Source organism: Zingiber officinale, chromosome 1B (genome assembly GCF_018446385.1).
Source record: "Zingiber officinale cultivar Zhangliang chromosome 1B, Zo_v1.1, whole genome shotgun sequence".
In the NCBI taxonomy this organism is placed as follows: Eukaryota; Viridiplantae; Streptophyta; class Magnoliopsida; order Zingiberales; family Zingiberaceae; genus Zingiber; species Zingiber officinale.
Window position 1 is genome coordinate 48,232,659 of NC_055986.1, and position 18,204 is coordinate 48,250,862.

The following is an 18,204-nucleotide window of genomic DNA, read 5'->3' on the forward strand; positions in this document are numbered from 1 at the left end:
CAGTAAAACATGGTATGTCACTTATTCTAGAAACTAAGATACTCATGGTAATACAGCACTCATGGCAATAAATCACATGATATAAGCACGGATACGTCACAGGCGATAAACCTAACATGCTATGGATATCAAACAATGACATACCAAAGACAAACATGTTCATTGCTTGTAGTTATAAAATACTATGCATATCCAAAGACAATATCATAAAAGATAAGTCAAGAGGTACCCGCCTCCAATAGCAGGTCGAATCGAACCAATTCCGATGTCGAGATGTCCGTCTCAAATCACAGTCCTGTAACAACATGATATATATAGATTTAGCTAATTACATATAAATTAATTAGCCAAATCAAATCCTCGAGAAGCTAACATAAATCCAGATCCAATTATAAACCCTAATTGGATCATCTAACTCCTCAATCGATTCTAACTAATACATTCGAATTAGGACTTGCCCTAAGCATAATCAACCATAGCAATTTACCCAATTTTGCCCTAATTCAACACGTATATCAACTAATCAAATAATCCAAATTCATTATGATCTACATCCAAAACCAATTACCTACTCCTTACCTCAATTCACCACCAAGTGACCGTTGTGAAATACGGCCCAAGGAGTTCACCGTTGAAGCTAGATCGCCGGAACCGTGAATCACCCGTAATCCGTATTAACCGAAATTATACTGACCACACAAGCATAAAAATCTGATACGAACCATACACACCAACTTCTGAAACCTCAGCTGAAGCAAAAATCACTACAGCAAATACCAAAAGCCCTAAATCAGAAATATCATCACAACCATATCAATGTTTCCAACCAAAAGACTAAATCCAAATACTCACCCAAACATAAATGCCCGATCTGTCGAGTCACTGCCGGATGTGGCTGCAGTCGGATAACGTCAGAAACTAATGGCTGGAACAAAACTCCAAATCCAGTGGTCGTCACCGAGAAGAGCAACAACCCTCAGCCGACAGTGAAGAACTAGCAGGGTCCAATGGTGTCTGTTGGTGTTGACAGCGGCGCCAGGGCACAACAAGAAGACGGCAGCCGACACGAAGGCAGAGAGGGCAAGGGAAGAAGATGGTGGCGTCGGCACGGTTCTGATCTCTACGGCGGAGACAGGTCTAGGGCTAAGAGCGGCAGCGACATAGCACAAGAAGACGCAGCTAGGGTAGAGGAAGGATGGCCGGAGCTAGGGCACGGGGTGGTCGGCAGTGGCGCCGGCTCTGTCCGGTGCGGCGACGACACTCTGCAAAGGAAGAGGCGTCGGCGGTGTGGCTCATATCCACCGCACAGTGGTCGACGCTCGCTCTAGGGCACGGCTGGGCGGAGGAGAAGTGGTGTTCGGCTCGGTAGAGAAGAGAAGGAAGAGAAGAGGACTAGGGCTCGGCGACAAAGAGAAGAGGAAGGGAACCGCCGAGTGGTGGTTAGGGCGAGGAGAGGCACGGTGTCGGGGAGAAGAAGTGAACGGCGACAACAAAAACGAAGAAAAAGGAGATAAATAAAGAAAAGGAATTAAGAAATTCAACTTTTCCTCATTTAAATAGGGTAGCCAAAACAGGCTTTTCCAGACCCCATTTTTGTCCCCGTTAACTCGTCCGTACGAGCTCCGAAAAACCCCCGAAAAATGTCCAAAAATTCTGAAAAATTTCCTTATTCATATTCGCCTATTTCCTGTATTTTACACAGAAGGAATTCAATCTCCGATAGAGGAGATGGATGGAGTTCCTGAAGGATTATGATTGTACTATTAGCTACCATCCGGGTAAAGCAAATGTGGTTGCTGATGCACTTAGCAGGAAGTCCAGAGGGACTTTAGCTTGTCACCGAGTTTTAGTCATGGACTTGATTCAGGGATTCTCCGAGTTGGGCCTTGAGGAGCAGGGACGGACAGAGCAGGGTATTCTTGTTACCATGGTTGCTCAGTCGTCGATTAAGATAAGGATTCGAGAGGCCTATGCCGGAGATCAGCATTTACAGTTCATTGGCAGTCAAATAGCTTCCGGACAGCAGACCAAGTTTACACGAGATGATGAGAGGATTGTTTATTTCCGAGGCAGGTTATGTGTACCTCAGTCTCAACCGGTCATGGAGGAGTTACTTTAGGAGGCTCATCGTTCTAGATTTGCTATCCAACCAGGTGGGACATGTATGTATCGTGATATGAGGCCTTCCTATTGGTGGAACGGTATGAAGAAAGACATCGCAGATTTTGTAGTTAGATGTCTTGTCTGTCAGCAGGTGAAAGCTAAGCACCAGAGACCTGCTGGTTTACTTCAGAGGATCCCTATTCCGGAGTGGAAGTGGGAGCATATTACTATGGATTTTGTGGAAGGATTACCTAGGACTCGACGAGGTCATGATGCGATTTGGGTAATCGTTGACCGATTAACCAAATCCACACACTTTTTAGCGATCCGGAAGACTGATTCTCTGAATCAATTAGCAGAGTTATACTGTGGAGAGATTATCAGGTTGCATGGTGTTCCTTTGAGCATTATATCTTATAGAGACCTACGGTTCATGTCCCGATTCTGGCAGAGTCTGCAGCAGGCCTTGGGCACACAGTTTCGTTTCAGTACGGCATTCCATCTGCAGACAGATGGACAGACAGAGAGGACCATTCAGACTTTGGAGGACTTACTGAGGTCTTGTGTTATGGACTTCCGAGGCAGTTGGGAGGACCACTTCCCTTGGTGAAGTTCACCTACAACAACAGCTATCATTCGGCTATCTAGATGGCACCGTTTGAGGTGTTGTATGGTAGACCTTGTCGGACACCCACCCTTTGGTAGAAGGTTGGTGAGGCTCAACTGCTAGGAACTCAGAGAGCTCAGCAGGAGACAGAGTTGGTTTGTAATATCAGACGGAGGATGTCAGAGGTTCAGGACCATCAGAAGAGTTATGCTGATTGGAGACGGAGACCCCTGGAGTTCTCTACTGGTGATCATGTGTTTTTGAGAGTTTCACCCACGAAAGGGGTGAAGAGATTTGGTCTTCAAGGTAAGTTAGGTCCACGATATATTGGGCCATTCCAGATCTTGGAGAGGATTGGAGCAGTAACTTACCGTCTGGCGCTACCACCATCTCTAGTGGCCATTCACGATGTATTCCATGTATCTATTGATGTGCGTAGATTATATACTCTTTTATGCATGTTTTTACGCACATTTACATACTTTGAGCATGCTTGATCTATGCATTTTTATACTTCCAGCTTTCGTTTTAGCATATTTACCCTTTTGGTTCGGAGATCTGCTTTTTGTGCATTTTTTGTACACAGGAGTCGATTTGGTGAAGAATCTACATCTTTGGGCAAGCCTTGGAGGAAACAAAGGGAGAAAGCACAAGGTCGTGTACCTCACACGGCCCTGCACTGGTATGGAGCTCAGGCCGTGTGGAGTTTGGCACCAACCGAAGAGGAAGATGACATGGTCGTGTGAACCTCACACGGCCGTGTCAAGATTTGAAGCAAACCAGAGCAGAAGCCTTACATGGCCGTGTGGATCTACACGGCCGTGTGAGGTTTCCAGAAACCAAGCAGGCTGTGGCCGTGTGCACCACACGGCCGTGTAGCATTTCCAGAGAGCAGAAGGGTCCTGGCCGTGTGCGTGCAGCTTTGGCAGAGAAGGAACAGGACATGGCCGTGTGAATCTCACACGGCCGTGTCACGGGGCTGTGTGGCGCCCGATTCCCTCCTCTATTTAAACCCTCCTTCATGAATTGAAAGGGGATCTCTCCCCCTTTGGGAGAAGGCAAGATTTGATGGTTTCCTCCCATTCTTGGGAGGATTTCTGGGCGATTCTAAGGGAGTTCTTGACGATTTCGACTCCGGAGCGAGGATTGGATCCGAAGACGAGGCTTCTTCGTAGATAAGTTTTCTCTTTCCCCCTTTTCTTGGTTTCTTGGATTGGGGATTTAAGAAATGCTTGTAATCTTCATTTCTTCGGATATTCTTCCTCGATTCATGGAGTAGATCTTATATTCTAGGATTAAGGGAGTATTTGTATGATGGATTGATGTAATCTCTTATGGATTTGCCATTTTCTTATTTCAATGACATTGTCTTGCTTGTATCAATTAGATCTTGAATGATTAATGGTGATTTGTGCTTAATTCTCATTCTTGATTGATTGTTTGGATTTCTTGTGGACTTTGTAAAGATAAACTCTCACTCGATCATCCGAGGGATCCACGTGACAGGTGCAAGCCCGTGTTAGGACGTTTGAGAGATAATCTTGAAGAGGAAATAGAAATATTCTGTAATACCCACTAAGCTTGTAAGATAAATATATGAATGTGGGATTTTGCCTTAGAAAATAATAGGAAGTGAGTTGAACCAAAAAGGAAATAAAAAGAAATAAAAATAGGGAGAGGTCAAGGATTGAACCTTGAACCTCTTATATTATATTTCATAGAATTAATGGGTAATAAACAGTTGGGATAGGAATAATATGTTGATAGCAAAGGAGGGAAACTTATGATAAATGTAAGAGTAAAAGCTAACCAAAAGAAAATAAGAAAAGAGCAAGAGAAAGGCAACTTGCCTTCCTCCCTTCCTCTCCCTCTTCCTCTTTGATTTTTGCCGAAAACTTAAAGAGGAATTAAAGGGATTCATTCCCCCTTATTTCACCATGAATGATGAGGATAAATAAATAAATAAAAATAAAAATAAAATAGAAAAAAAGGCTAAGGGAGAAGGAAAGCAAAAACTAAGTTTGCTACCTCTTCCCCCTTAACATAAAAGAGAATATGTAAAGGAAAAATTCTATTTTCTCCCATTTTTCTCATTCTCTCCTCTCCCTCACCGAAACCTCAGTTCCCCCTCTCCTCCATTTTCGGCCCCAAGCCAAGGTTTTCTCCTAAGAAAACCTAAGATACAAGGAGGACTTAGCAAGGGAATCAAGGGAAAGGAACTAGAAGAAGAGGCTACTTCTTCTTCACCATACCTTAGATCCACAAGCAAAAAGGATGTAAGCTTCCCCTCACCTGTGGTACAAGGCTTTTATGTGCTTTTCGGATTTTATGAAGATTTTAAAACCTAGAAACAAGTTTGAGAAAATTCGGCCAAGAAGAGCTTTCAAAATCTAATGATGTTTAAACTAGTCTTCACTACATGATAGATTTTTCTATGCTATGTAAAGGGGTTCTTCTTCATGCTTTTATACCTATATGATGCTTGATCAGAGGAGTATTGAACCCTAGAATTTCGGCCAAAAATATTCTTAAGAGGCTAGGGAAATTTATTGTTTTACTCAACTAGTACAAGGTTCTCCCTATGAAATATTAAGAATCATGTATTAGTTTTCTTCCTTAGAAGATATTTGAAACTAAAAGAAAACCCACTCATATGATTCGGTCAAGAAAGGGTTTAGGATTAGGAAGACCTTTAAATTTAAATAACCATTCTCATGTGATAGAATACAAAGATCTTAAAGGATTTGTATGCTTGAATATTGCTAGAATTTCATGAACTCCTTCTTAGGGGTTTTCGGCCATGATGAGATGGATGGCTTAGAAAAGCTTAAACAAAATTTTAATATGCTCAAGACCTCTGTACTATTTAGATATGAAAGTTGTTTAATGCCCTCATGCTTAATTAGGGTGTAGAAAAATTAGTTGCATGACATATAACATGTATGACCACAAGGGGTCCTAGCTTATTCATGAACCAATTTGTATATATGTTTCTTAGTAACTTTTGTCATGAAACTTACTTAGGTCTTTCATGCTTTAGGCCACTTAAGAACCTAGCTAAGGAATGGTAGGTTTCGGCCATGAGAAAAAAATAAAAGAAAAAGAGAAAAAGAAACCTAGAAAGCCTAAGACACAATTCATATGTATACTCATTATGCTTGTCCTTATACATGCTATGAAACTTGTAAAAATTATCATGCTTTTAGGCTATTTGAAGCAAGTTTATATTCTATGAGTTTCGGCCAAGTAGGGTTTAAAAGACCTAGAGGCCTTAGAAATGAAACCAAATGTGTTAAAAGTACTTTTTATGAAAATAGGATAATGTGTTGATTGTTTCACATGCTTGTATAATTTTTCCATGACCTAAATGAACCCTTGAATGTTTTAGTCATGAAGGAATAGATGCCCTAGAAACCCTAGGAATTAAATTAATTATGCTCATGTCACTCTACATGAAATATGATAAGTAGAAAGCCAAGGTTCAATTGCTATATGTTGTTTTATGACCTAAAATGATGCTAGGGTATGTTTCGGCCATAACTATTGTATGATGCCTTGTATGAATTTATACATAATGTTAGTCCAAGTTCACATGCTTGTATGCTTGTTTGTAGCCCTAATGAGAACTTGTTAAATTTCGGCCATGACATATGTTAAGGGCTTAAACAACTTAGGAACTAGTTCAAATGTGTCAAATGTGTTTACCTCGTTCCTTGGTAAAAATGTTATAAATATGATTTAAAGTTGTCCATGCTTTTATGTCATATGGAACCTTGTTTCACACCTTAAGGTTTCGGCCATATGAAATTAGGAACTTGAGGAACTTAGAAACTAAGTTAATCATGTTTATAATGCTTCCTATGAAAATGTTATGATGATAATTTAGGTGTCACATGCTTGGATGTTGTGTTTAACCTAAATTGAGCTCTAAAGGGTTTCAGCCACAAGGGTTTAGGAAGCTTAAAACCAAGATAAATATGATACCATGTTTCCTATGATAGGATAATCACAAGATACACCCTTATGCTCAATATGTATGCTTGTGATTTATGACTTATGATATGATATGCATGCTTTTATGATATGATATGCTTTGTGCTAAAAATATGCATGCTTATGTTATGATATGTGGTTAAATTATGCATGCTTTAATGCTATGTTTAGTGCTTAAAATATGCATGCTTTCATGATATGCTATGTGGTTAAATCATGCATGCTTGATGATATGCTTTATGCTTAAGATATGCACGTTTTATGATCTATGCCTAAGTGATGCATATTGTTATGATATGATGTATGCCTAAGTGATGCATGCCTTTATGATGTGATGTATGCCTAAGTGATGCATACCTTTATGATATAATGGATGCCTAAGTGATGCATACCTTATGATATGATGTATGCCTAAGTGATGCATACTTTTATGACATGATGTATGCCTAAGTGATGCATACTTTTACGACATGATGTATGCCTAAGTGATGCATACCTTTATGATATGATGTGTGCCTAAGTGATGCATGCTTTTATGATACATGATATGTATGACATGTACTTTACTTTATATGTGAGTGGCTTGTACCAAGGGTGGGCTCCATAAGCGCCCCGGGGACTAAGGACCTCGTTAGGGATGGGCTCCTAAGTGCCCCTAGGACTAAGGGCCTAGTATGTTTGCCTCGTAGGGTTCAAGACTTGCTACCTTGGACCTACAAGGTTGCGCGCAATATGTAAGTGGTACATAGCCGGGATCCCCCTTATGTTGAGATTACTTTCAAGTATATATGTAAAAGAAAAGGGTTTTAAAGATCATGAGACATACACATGTTTTTCGGATACATGTTTTCCAAAATCATATTGCATACACCTTATGATTATGCTATGTTTCATGTTATGCTCTTGATTATGATATGCCATGATAAGGTATGATTATGTTATGTTCATGCTATACCTTATAGACATGTTTCGGCCATGGATTTGTTGATGCCTGATATATAGATTTTGGCCATAGATATGATGATGCCTTGATGTACATGTTTCGGCCATAGTATGATGCTTTGATATACATGTTTCGGCCATGCTTTGATATACCATGATACTTGTTTGTTATGCCATGTCTAGCTATGTTTTATGCAATGCACTATGTATATGTTTCGGCCATGGTGATGCTTGATATGCTATGACTAGTTGTGATTATATTATGATGCATGATATGCTTGAATAGAATGCTATGTTATGCCATGATTAGTTGAGATTATGACTTGTTGATGCATTCTTGATTATGTGCTGATTTTTGGCTTTAGTGAGTAGGAAAGGAACTTACTGAGCCATGAGTGCTCACAGCTTACTTTCCTTGTACCACAGATAAAGGGAAAAGCTGGATGAGCTAAAGGAGCAGCAGGAGGGGTAACGAAGATGTGTGTGGCGGTGGCTAGACAACTAATTAAGAACCTGCTTAAAGTTTCTTTAAAGAACTATGCATTGGTATTTTATGACTTGTGCTACCTAAACATGTGTGGCTTGACATTATGATTCCACTGGATTTGATGTTATGATTTTGATGCCATGTGATAGTATAGTTCAAAAGAAATTTAAAAGAAAAGTTTTTATTAAAACTATGAAAATTATTTTAAGTCTTCCGCTGTTTTAAAAAGAAAAATTTATACGTAGAGTATCGTAGCCCCGTCCCTTAGGGTAGCAGGGAGGGCGGGCGTTACAGGTTTGTATCAGAGTCAAAGTTTATTGCCAGCTCACTACACACACATCAAGCCTCCTACCTGCCGCTCCAAGTAAGAATGTTTATGCTTAATTTACTTGTTATATGCTTGTGTTAATTTTCTTATTACATGCGTATGCTTAGTTTCTTGTTATATGATTTATGCTTTATTTTCTTTGCTATATTGCTTATGCTTTATTTCCTTATGTCATATTGTTGTCACTCTACTTCTTACATTTCTTTATGTTGTTTATGCTTTAGCTTCATGTTTTACTTGCTTATGTTTGATGCTTTATTCTATGCTTTTAGTTATAATTTAGATTAGGATTTCAGATTGGTAGGTTAGGAATAATACCAGAACAAATAGATAGAGACAAAACAATACGTTAGATTGGCTAAAAACGATAACCACTTACACTAGTCTATTTGTCCTTATTTAGATAAACATGGTTAGGACACGCAATACCCGAACCGAGGGAATAGTGACTCCACCAGACCTTACGCAGGTAGTCGCAAATCTCCAGCATCAGATTGTCGAGCAACAGCAGCTGATCACTACCTTAATGGGTCAGCAAGGCAACCCAGTTACCCCACCGACAAATCAGAATGCACTACCGGTTGTACCTACAGCCGCACCAGTGCCCCCGGCAGCCCCTACTCCGATGGTCCGACAAGAGGCCTATCTGATTCAGTGGCAAAGGCTTAAGCCGGAAGCATTCTCGGGAAACTGTGAACCATGGGATGCACAAGCCTGGCTCAAGACCGTGGAAAACATAATGGAACTATTGGATTGGCCTGAACACGAGAAGGTCAAATGCGCGTCGTTCTGTCTTACCGGAGATGCCCGGATGTGGTGGGACAGAGTAAAGGCGAAAAGACAAATAAACCAAATGCAGTGGACGGATTTTGAGACAGAGTTCTTAGAGGAATTCTTCCACATGCAAGTGACCAACAAGCACTATGATGAGTTCACTGAGTTCCGGCAAGGTGATCTGTCAGTTAACGAAGCCGTCAAGAGGTTCAACTGCCTAGCACGACTGTGCCCAGAACTGATCCGTACTGAAAAAAAGAAAGGGTTCGATTAATGTTAAAGATGCTCCGACCCGAGATAGCCCTGAACGCAGCCGGCGGAGTTAATAGACCGCAGACTGCAGAGGAGCTAGTCAGCAGTGCCCTAATTACCGAGCACTACCAGAAAGCAATGAACAAGGGCATGGGTTTTCCTTAGCAAGTACGGCGCTTCAATCGAGTGCCGCAAAAGAAAAGTGATTTTCCGACCCGAAAATGAACCAGAGTTTGAATTTTACGGGGAATCAAAATGAACGGAGAAGTTATTGTCATCTATTAAAGCACAAAGGATGTTAGATAAAGGATGTATGGGGTTTCTAGCGCACGTGGTTGACACCAATCAAGTCAAAGACCCGAAGTTGGAAGACGTCAGAGTAGTATGCAACTACCCAAAAGTATTTCCAGATGAACTACCAGGGTTGGCCCCTGACAGAGAGATAGAATTCGGAATCGAATTGATTCCTAGTACTCAGCCGATTTCAAAAGCACCTTATCGTATGGCTCCGGCTGAATTAAAGGAACTTTAGGAACAGCTATCCAAATTACTCGACAAGGGACTTATTCGTCCTAGTCACTCTCCATGGGGAGCTCCAGTGTTATTCGTAAAGAAGAAGGATGGGTCTATGCGAATGTGTATAGACTACCGAGCGCTGAATAATGTGACGATCAAGAATCGGTACCCACTCCCACGGATTGATGACCTGTTTGATCAACTGAAGGGTGCGACTGTTTTCTCAAAGATAGATCTACGGTCCGATTATCATCAAGTGAAGGTGAAACCAGATGATATACCAAAAACGGCATTTCAAACCCGATATGGACACTATGAGTTCATTATTATGCCTTTCGGAGTAACCAACGCTCCTGCAGTATTTATGGACCTGATGAATCGAGTATTTACGGCATATCTTGATAAATTTGTGATCGTCTTCATTGATGATATACTTATCTACTCGAGAACTCCAGAAGAACATGCCGAACACCTGAATACTGTACTACAGATCCTTCAAGAGAAACAACTATATGCAAAATTCTCCAAATGCGAGTTTTGGCTAGACCGGGTAATGTTCCTAGGTCATGTCATCTCCAAAGATGGAGTTATGGTGGATCCAAGTAAAATTGAAGCAGTGAATAGCTGGAATCGACCAAAGAATGCCAGCGAAGTCAGGAGTTTTCTCGGACTAGCAGGTTATTACAGGAAATTTGTAGAGAATTTCACCAAAATCGCGGCCCCTATGACAGCCCTCACCAAGAAAAATACAAAGTATGAATGGACAGAAGCTTGCGAGAAGAGTTTAAAGGAGACTGACCAGTACTCCGATTCTTACTCTTCCGGAAACCAACAAAGCCTTCGATATGTACAGCGATGCTTCCATCACAGGACTTGGAGCAGTACTCATGCAAGATGGCAAAGTCATTGCCTACACTTCTAGACAACTTAAAGAACATGAGAAGAATTATCCCATTCACGACTTAGAACTAGCAGCCGTGGTCTTCGCTCTAAAAATATGGAGACATTATTTATATAGAGCTCAGTGTAAGATTTATACCGACCATCAGAGTCTGAAATATTTCTTCACACAAAAAGACCTAAATATGAGGCAATGCCGATGGCTCGAGTTAGTTAAAGATTACGACTGCGAGATTCTTTATCACCCCGGAAAGGCGAACAAAGTGGTCGATGCACTCAGCCGAAAGTTCAGTGCCACCTGATGCAACTATTTTAAAGTTCGAGGATGAAATTTTTATGAGGTACGGGGTACTGTAATACCCACTAAGCTTGTAAGATAAATATATGAATGTGGGATTTTGCCTTAGAAAATAATAGGAAGTGAGTTGAACCAAAAAGGAAATAAAAAGAAATAAAAATAGGGAGAGGTCAAGGATTGAACCTTGAACCTCTTATATTATATTTCATAGAATTAATGGGTAATAACCAGTTGGGATAGGAATAATATGTTGATAGCAAAGGAGGGAAACTTATGATAAAGGTAAGAGTAAAAGCTAGCCAAAAGAAAATAAGAAAAGAGCAAGAGAAAGGCAACTTGCCTTCCTCCCTTCCTCTCCCTCTTCCTCTTTGATTTTTGCCGAAAACTTAAAGAGGAATTAAAGGGATTCATTCCCCCTTATTTCACCATGAATGATGAGGATAAATAAATAAATAAAAATAAAAATAAAATAGAAAAAAGGCTAAGGGAGAAGGAAAGCAAAAACTAAGTTTGTTACCTCATCCCCCTTAACATAAAAGAGAATATGTAAAGGGAAAATTCTATTTTCTCCCATTTTTCTCATTCTCTCCTCTCCCTCACCGAAACCTCAGTTCCCCCTCTCCTCCATTTTCGGCCCCAAGCCAAGGTTTTCTCCTAAGAAAACCTAAGATACAAGGAGAACTTAGCAAGGGAATCAAGGGAAAGGAACTAGAAGAAGAGGCTACTTCTTCTTCACCATACCTTAGATCCACAAGCGAAAAGGATGTAAGCTTCCCCTCACCTGTGGTACAAGGCTTTTATGTGCTTTTCGGATTTTATGAAGATTTTAAAACCTAGAAACAAGTTTGAGAAAATTCGGCCAAGAAGAGCTTTCAAAATCCAATGATGTTTAAACTAGTCTTCACTACATGATAGATTTTTCTATGCTATGTAAAGGGGTTCTTCTTCATGCTTTTATACCTATATGATGCTTGATCAGAGGAGTATTGAACCCTAGAATTTCGGCCAAAAATATTCTTAAGAGGCTAGGGAAATTTATTGTTTTACTCAACTAGTACAAGGTTCTCCCTATGAAATATTAAGGATCATGTATTAGTTTTCTTCCTTAGAAGATATTTGAAACTAAAAGAAAACCCACTCATATGATTCGGTCAAGAAAGGGTTTAGGATTAGGAAGACCTTTAAATTTAAATAACCATGCTCATGTGATAGAATACAAAGATCTTAAAGGATTTGTATGCTTGAATATTGCTAGAATTTCATGAACTCCTTCTTAGGGTTTTTCAGCCATGATGAGATGGATGGCTTAGAAAAGCTTAAACAAAATTTTAATATGCTCAAGACCTCTGTACTATTTAGATATGAAAGTTTTTTAATGCCCTCATGCTTAATTAGGGTGTAGAAAAATTAGTTGCATGACATATAACATGTATGACCACAAGGGGTCCTAGCTTATTCATGAACCAATTTGTATATATGTTTCTTAGTAACTTTTTCCATGAAACTTACTTAGGCCTTTCAAGCTTTAAGCCACTTAAAAACCTAGCTAAGGAATGGTAGGTTTCGGCCATGAGAAAAAAATAAAAGAAAAAGAGAAAAAGAAACCTAGAAAGCCTAAGACACAATTCATATGTAAACTCATTATGCTTGTCCTTATACATGCTATGAAACTTGTAAAAATTCTCATGCTTTTAGGCTATTTGAAGCAAGTTTATATTCTGTGAGTTTCGGCCAAGTAGGGTTTAAAAGACCTAGAGGCCTTAGAAATGAAACCAAATGTGTTAAAAGTACTTCTTATGAAAATAGGATAATGTGTTGATTGTTTCACATGCTTGTATAATTTTTCCATGACCTAAATGAACCCTTGAATGTTTTGGTCATGAAGGAATAGATGTCCTAGAAACCCTAGGACTTAAATTAAATATGCTCATGTCACTCTACATGAAATATGATAAGTAGAAAGCCAAGGTTCAATTGATATATGTTGTTTTATGACCTAAAATGATGCTAGGGTATGTTTCGGCCATAACTATTGTATGATGCCTTGTATGAATTTATACATAATGTTAGTCCAAGTTCACATGCTTGTATGCTTCTTTGTAGCCCTAATGAGAACTTGTTAAATTTCGGCCATGACATATGTTAAGGGCTTAAACAACTTAGGAACTAGTTCAAATGTGTCAAATGTGTTTACCTCGTTCCTTGGTAAAAATGTTATAAATATGATTTAAAGTTGTCCATGCTTTTATGTCATATGGAACCTTGTTTCACACCTTAAGGTTTCGGCCATATGAAATTAGGAACTTGAGGAACTTAGAAACTAAGTTAATCATGTTTATAATGCTTCCTATGAAAATGTTATGATGATAATTTAGGTGTCACATGCTTGGATGCTGTGTTTAACCTAAATTGAGCTCTAAAGGGTTTCGGCCACAAGGGTTTAGGAAGCTTAAAACCAAGATAAATATGATACCATGTTTCCTATGATAGGATAATCACAAGATACACCCTTATGCTCAATATGTATGCTTGTGATTTATGACTTATGATATGATATGCATGCTTTTATGATATGATATGCTTTGTGCTAAAAATATGCATGCTTATGTTATGATATGTGGTTAAATTATGCATGCTTTAATGCTATGTTTAGTGCTTAAAATATGCATGCTTTCATGATATGCTATGTGGTTAAATCATGCATGCTTGATGATATGCTTTATGCTTAAGATATGCATGTTTTTATGATCTATGCCTAAGTGATGCATATTGTTATGATATGATGTATGCCTAAGTGATGCATGCCTTTATGATGTGATGTATGCCTAAGTGATGCATACCTTTATGATATAATGGATGCCTAAGTGATGCATACCTTATGATATGATGTATGCCTAAGTGATGCATACTTTTATGACATGATGTATGCCTAAGTGATGCATACTTTTACGACATGATGTATGCCTAAGTGATGCATACCTTTATGATATGATGTGTGCCTAAGTGATGCATGCTTTTATGATACATGATATGTATGACATGTACTTTACTTTATATGTGAGTGGCTTGTACCAAGGGTGGGCTCCATAAGCGCCCCGGGGACTAAGGACCTCGTTAGGGATGGGCTCCTAAGTGCCCCTAGGACTAAGGGCCTAGTATGTTTGCCTCGTAGGGTTCAAGACTTGCTACCTTGGACCTACAAGGTTGCGCGCAATATGTAAGTGGTACATAGCCGGGATCCCCCTTATGTTGAGATTACTTTCAAGTATATATGTAAAAGAAAAGGGTTTTAAAGATCATGAGACATACACATATTTTTCGGATACATGTTTTCCAAAATCATATTGCATACACCTTATGATTATGCTATGTTTCATGTTATGCTCTTGATTATGATATGCCATGATAAGGTATGATTATGTTATGTTCATGCTATACCTTATAGACATGTTTCGGCCATGGATTTGTTGATGCCTGATATATAGATTTTGGCCATAGATATGATGATGCCTTGATGTACATGTTTCGGCCATAGTATGATGCTTTGATATACATGTTTCGGCCATGCTTTGATATACCATGATACTTGTTTGTTATGCCATGTCTAGCTATGTTTTATGCAATGCACTATGTATATGTTTCGGCCATGGTGATGCTTGATATGCTATGACTAGTTGTGATTATATTATGATGCATGATATGCTTGAATAGAATGCTATGTTATGCCATGATTAGTTGAGATTATGACTTGTTGATGCATTCTTGATTATGTGCTGATTTTTGGCTTTAGTGAGTAGGAAAGGAACTTACTGAGCCATGAGTGCTCATAACTTACTTTCCTTGTACCACAGATAACTGGATGAGCTAAAGCAGCAGCAGGAGGGGCAACGAAGATGTGTGTGGCGGTGGCTAGGCAACTAATTAAGAACCTGCTTAAAGTTTCTTTAAAGAACTATGCATTGGTATTTTATGACTTGTGATACCTAAACATGTGTGGCTTGACATTATGGTTCCACTGGATTTGATGTTATGATTTTGATGCCATGTGATAGTATAGTTCAAAAGAAATTTAAAAGAAAATTTTTTATTAAAACTATGAAAATTATTTTAAGTCTTCCGCTGTTTTAAAAAAAAAAATTATACGTAGAGTATCGTAGCCCCGTCCCTTAGGGTAGCAGGGAGGGCGGGCGTTACATATTCAAGATAGTAGGATGGATTTTGTGATTAGTTTCTTGTATCTTGATAAATTAATAAGTTGTGGGCTTTTATGTTGATATCCGAGGAAGGCATAGTAATAGGTGCGCTTCTGTGTAAGGACAACGTAGGTTCACGTCTAATTGATCATATTTAGATACATTTCTCAGTCCTTAGCCGGTTATCTATTGCAAGAGAGAACCGGCAACTTTCTACAAGTGTTAGGCAATTGAGGGATAAGAATTGGTGAACCATTTACATTCAATAAATCTTAAAAAGAAACCGAAACTCCTAGAATCTCCCTTATCATAACCCAAAACACTAAACTCTTGTTTGTTGATCTATAATATTAGATTTGTTTACCTTCACTTTGCATTTGAAACGATTGGATAGTTGTTTAGCTAATTCGCATTGAGACATTTCTAGTGCTTATTCCAGTCCCTGTGGATACGATAATCTTTTATATTACTTGCGACATTTCCGTACAGTTGCGGAGCGTGACAAGTTTTTGGCGTCATTGCCGGGGACTGCGCTATAACATTAGGAATTATCAATTGAGTTAGACTAAACATGACATTTGTTTTCCTTTCATATTGCATAGTTGTAACTAATCATTAGATTTCTGTTTTTACTTTCTTGTATAACTTTTACTTCTTGTTAATTCTTTTTGTACAAATTCAATTCTGCATTTTTGAATCTTTTATTTTTATTTTTCTGTTGAATTGTCATTTGCTATCTTGTTCTTGTGTATGCGAAGATCTAACTTTGCAGGGGAATTCTTTCCTTTTGACCCTGAGATTGACAGAACATTCCATAAAAGAAGAATTCTGCAAAGGCAAATTGAAGAACAGGAACATTTGAACATGGCGAATAGACCACTCAAGGATTATGCAACACCTTATGCAAGAGGTTTTCGATCTAGTATTTCAAGACCTCCAGTGGAAGCTAATAACTTTGAGATCAAACCCGCAATTATATCTATGGTGCAGCAGAACCAATTTGGTGGAGGTCCTCATGAAGACCCCAATCAACACTTAGAGGTCTTTTATGAAATATGTGGTACCATGAAAATGAATGGAGTTCCTTCAGAAGCAGTTAGATTGTTATTATTTGGGTTTTCCTTAAGAGATAGGGCAAAGCAATGGCTGAATTCTTTGGCCCCTAATAGCATCACCACTTGGGAGCAGTGTGAGCAACAGTTTCTTGATAAATTCTATCCACCAAGCAAAACAGCTCATATGAGGAATTTAATTGCAAGCTTCAAGCAAACTGACTCAGAATCTCTTTTTGAAGCATGGGATAGATATAATAGTATGCTCAGACAATGCCCACATCATGGGTTGGAAAGATGGTTAGTGTTGCACACTTTTTACAATGGTATCAACTATCATACCAAAGTGTCCCTTGATTCAGCTGCTGGAGGGGCACTTATGAATAAAAGTTTAGATGAAGCTGAAGAAATTATTGACAGTGTAGCACAAAATCATCATCAATGGGCAAATGAAAGAAGTGGTGGCTATTCTTCTGTAAACCCAACAATTAAAGCATCAGGGAAGTTTGATGTAGATGCAGTCACTCTTTTGTCTGCAAAATTGGACGCTCTTACAAAGAAATTTGAAAATATGGGGACTAGTGCTAATATGGTCAATGCTATTAGTACATCTTGTGAAGTATGTGGGAGTTCAGAGCACTCAAATGACTCATGTCCATTGGGAGCTATCACTGCACAAATCAATCAACTGGAACAATGTGATGCAATCGTGAGTTACAATCAAAGGCAGAATAACCCATACTCAAATACTTATAACCCTGGATGGAAGAGCCATCCCAATTTTTCTTACAGAAATAATCAAGATCAAGGACCATCTATGGGGGTAAGACCAAATTTTCAAGCTGGGCAACAAAATTTTCAACATCTATCTTCTCAAGGCTTACCAAAGTCAAATATTGAAAAGATGCTTGAAGAAATTATCTCAAGTCAGAATGAAATGAAGCAAGATTTAGCAAAGCTCATTCAGAGAATGGATAATTCTGATAAGCATCAAAAGATCCAGGATAGTCAAATTGCCCAACTAGCTTCCTCATCATCCAGAGCACCAGGACAACTTCCTGGAAAACCTGATGTGAATCCTATGGAGCATTGCAATAGAATTGAGCTTAGGAGCGGACGGATCTTGGGAGACTCCCAAGTGACCGCTTCAAAAGGGATACAAAAAGAAGAAGAGCTCTCTCCTCTTATACCAAATCAGATTCAAGCTAATGAGGAGAGTACCATTGAGGTTGAAGAGACTCTTCCACTGAACCATCAGAGCAAAGCTGTCCCTTTTCCTCAGAGACTTACAATGCTCAAGAAAGATGAAGAATTTGGCAAGTTTTTAGAAAAAGTTAAGGAAATTTGTGTAGAGGTACCTCTTATTGATGCTATTCTTCAAATGCCTAGATTTGCCAAATTCCTGAAGGATCTCATGTCAAACAAGAGAAGAAGGGGAGAGGTTGAGACAATTGCGCTTAGTGAGGAATGTAGTGCTATTTTGGAGAAGAACACTTCCCCAAAACTAAAGGACCCAGGGAGCTTTTATATTCCTTGCAACATAGGAAAAGAATTTTTTGAAAAAGCTTTTTGTGATTTGGGGGCAAGTATTAGCCTCATTCCCTATTCGATTTGTAATAAATTAGGTCTCAAAAATATTAAACTTACTACTATGGCACTTCAACTTGTTGATCATTCCTACAGGTACCCTTTGGGTATTATAGAAGATGTGCCAGTAGAGGTGGATGGGAATGTTATTCCCACAGATTTTGTCGTGTTG

The 18,204-nt window shown here is 39.1% G+C and overlaps 1 non-coding gene across 1 annotated transcript; it reads right to left on the bottom strand.

Moving 5' to 3' along the window:
- Positions 1-16,630: 16,630 nt before the first annotated feature.
- LOC121994534 lies at positions 16,631-16,736 on the bottom strand. Its single transcript, XR_006115769.1, has one exon. It is a non-coding gene; the product is annotated as a small nucleolar RNA R71 (small nucleolar RNA).
- Positions 16,737-18,204: the final 1,468 nt, after the last annotated feature.